The sequence below is a fragment of the Anguilla anguilla genome, chromosome 17, assembly GCF_013347855.1.
Source record: "Anguilla anguilla isolate fAngAng1 chromosome 17, fAngAng1.pri, whole genome shotgun sequence".
Taxonomy (NCBI): domain Eukaryota; kingdom Metazoa; phylum Chordata; class Actinopteri; order Anguilliformes; family Anguillidae; genus Anguilla; species Anguilla anguilla.
This window is the reverse complement of record NC_049217.1, coordinates 8,028,213-8,031,537: the sequence shown is the minus strand read 5'-3', so window position 1 is coordinate 8,031,537 and position 3,325 is coordinate 8,028,213.

The following is a 3,325-nucleotide window of genomic DNA, read 5'->3' as shown; positions in this document are numbered from 1 at the left end:
ACTCTCCTCTCTCGCACACACACACACGCACACGCACCTATAACACACACACAGACACACACACACACACACACACACACACTCATACACTCACACTCACACACACACACACACACACACACACACACACACAGAAATGCACTGCCACACATAACTGTGGAGACATATGCTGTGATATTGAATGGCAGGGTGTGACCGATATATCCTCAGGGTCTTAAAGGAATGTGAATTCACTGACACTGAAAAAGAGTTGGGACTTGTACATATTGAATGATATCTTAATGAATGCTAATGCCAAAAAAACCCTCTGTGTTCCGTCTGGATAAGACTACTTCTGGATATGAATACATTACACTGTATTTAAAACTGCCTTTCAGTGACTGCTGTAATTTCTGTTTATCTGGATACCTCTTTTTTTGGTAAATAAAGTAATGTTAGTTTCTTCACCATTTTTCAGAGATGTTTGTTTATTTGTTTTTATTTTTATTTTATTTTTATTTAACCCTGAAAATCCCATTGAAATTAAAAATCTCATTCGCAAGGGGAACCTGACATATGACTCGATGTTACAGAGTTACGTAAGACAGTAGACAAACCAGTTACAAACTTCAAATGGGGAATGAGATGGCAGCGAGAAAGCAGAGTTAATTTATGTGTATCTCTGCATAACTGTGCCCCTTTGTGCAAATGTGTCTTTCAGAAAGCTTTAGTGAAGCTGTTCCTCTCGATAAGTGTTTTGTTTTATTTTTTTGTTAATTTCGTGTAGTGAGTTGAGTGAGTGTGTCTGCTTGTGCATGTGTGCATAAAATAAGTGTATAGTGTTGAATTTAGAATTGTATTAAGGGGTTGTACAAAAATATGTGGTGTGGAAGGTGTGTAGTGTGGAAGTTAAAAGTGCATAGTGTAGACGTTTAAGGTGTGTAGTGTGGAAGTTAAAAGTGCATAGCGTAAAAGTTTAAGGTGTGTAGTGTGGAAGTTAAAAGTGTGTAGTGTGGAAGTTTAAGGTGTGTAGTGTGGAAGTTAAAAGTGTGTAGTGTGGAAGTTAAAAGTGTGTAGTGTGGAAGTTTAAGGTGTGTAGTGTGGAAGTTAAAAGTGTGTAGTGTGGAAGTTTAAGGTGTGTAGTGTGGAAGTTTAAGGTGTGTAGTGTGGAAGTTTAAGGTGTGTAGTGTGGAAGTTAAAAGTACTTAGTGTGGAAGTTTAAGGTGTGTGGTGTGGAAGTTTAAGGTGTGTGGTGCAGAAAGTCTCTCTCCCTCCACAGTCTTACATGGGAGAAATGGTTGATGCATTAGTGATGCAGAGGTGATGAGTGAGATCCTGTAACAGGACGTGAGCAGAAAGCGTGGTTTTCGGGCAGGTGTCAGCCCCGCGTCTGCACACTCTGTTCAGCCGGGACGTCCCCTGCGGTCGAGGCGCAGCCCTTAAAGGGGCGGTCCTGCGCCACGGAACCCCCCCGGACTCAAAACCTGAAAGCGCGTCCCGTTCACCGTGAAATCGAACGCCTGCGTCGAATTAGACGTGAATGGACCCGGCGAGATCCAGAGCAATTTTGAGATTAGCGAGGTCTCAAAGAAGCTATGTTTAGAACACGAAACTTTACAGTCCGTTGAAATGGAGCTCGTTTTTTTCCTCGGACGGAATCCACCGGCTCGGATGAGAATTGTGATCGCATGCTATCATCGCATGTATGGGTCAAGTGCTGTGGCAAGCAGTCCCCCCGAGGAGTCTTGCCAGTGAAATCCATCTGAACTGAATCGAGAGAGAGAGAAATAGTTTGGTGCCATGTGTCCAGGCATCTCTAGTTTCAGCTACACTGCAGTCTCTCTCTCTCTCTCTCTCTCTTTCCTTCCCATCTTCTCGCTCTCTCTCTCTCTCTCTCTCTCTCTCTCTCTTTCCCAGACACGAGCATAAATCCACCATCAAATTCAAATTTAAATTTTTGTCTGAGAAGACAAATCAAAGCGAAGATATAATATGTGTGGTACAAGTTTGGGGGGGAAATAAGCGTGAAAGAACTGTGATTTCAACAAGTGTTTCGCACGGAATTGGGAGTATTTAGAGAATAGATATCTTTGCAGCAATGTGTGGGTTGATTTGGTTTAAAAAGGAGAAGAGAAACGTGTCTTTGATGGGGAGAGGTTTTTTGTGTGTTTTTGAAACAAACTCTCTGCTCTATGCCTACCACACTATGGGGTTTTGCACTGTAGCAATATTGTGGAAACAGTAAAATGTATAATGGTTGAGGAACTGGACTTGTGAAGGAGAGGTTGTGGGTTCGAACCCCAGACTCTGCTCTTGCGTCTGATTAAAAGTGACCGCCAAATCCTTAAAGGCACGTGAGTACTGCAGCTCTGGCATAATGAGGGAGAATGAAGTGAGCAGAGGGAAGAGGAGAGGAGGAAAGACGGAAAGCGAGCGCAGCGGCTGGTGTTGCAGAAATGGCGTGAGCGCGAGAGAGGGCTGCAGGCGGAGGAGAGAGGGGAATGGAGGGAGTGGGCGAGGGAGCGGCTCAGTACAGTGAGAGAGAGCCCCAGCACAGGTCACATTACACTGACTCTGGGAGAGAGAGAGCCTTTAAATAGAGCTCCTGTCTGCCCCAGCCCTCACTCTCTGCTATTTTGGCAATGTGCTTTGGGAGTGGGGGGGGAGGGGTGTGTAGAGAGCGAGGGGGTGGGGTGTGGGGGTGGGGGTGGGTTGGGTGTCAAGGCTGAAATGGTCAGGGTCAATGCTTCCCAACGAAAGTGCGTGTGTGTGCGTGGTGCGCGCGTGTGTGTGCATGTGTGTGTGTGCGCGTGCATGCGTGCGTGCGTGCGTGCGTGCGTGCGTGCGTGTGGGTGTGTGTGCGTGCGTGTGGGTGTGTGTGCGTGCGTGTGTGCGTGTGGGTGTGCGTGCGTGTGGGTGTGTGTGCGTGCGTGCGTGTGTGTGTGTGTGTGTGTGTGTGGGCACTGTTCGTGCCCATGTCAGGCCATGCCAGTCTCTGTGACCAGGTTATTGGTGTAAGTGAGTCAGTGTGTAAAGGCAGTGACCTCTGACTGGGGGCAGTATAAGAAGGGAGGCCCATATTTTTATAGAGTCACTCCCTGCCAATCAAAGTAAAACTGGCACTGGAATAGACAAACCTCTAATCTCAGTTCTGCTTACGGGCCTGTGCCAATGGCCAGAGTCAACTCTGCTCCAGAACCTGAGCCAGCAGGTGTGTGTGTGTGTATGTGTGTGGCTGTATGTGTGTGTGTGTGTGTGTGTATGTCTGTGTGTGCACATGCATGTGCGTGCAAGTGCTTGAGTGTGTGTGCAAGTGCTTGTGTGAGTGTGCGTAAATTTGGGTGCG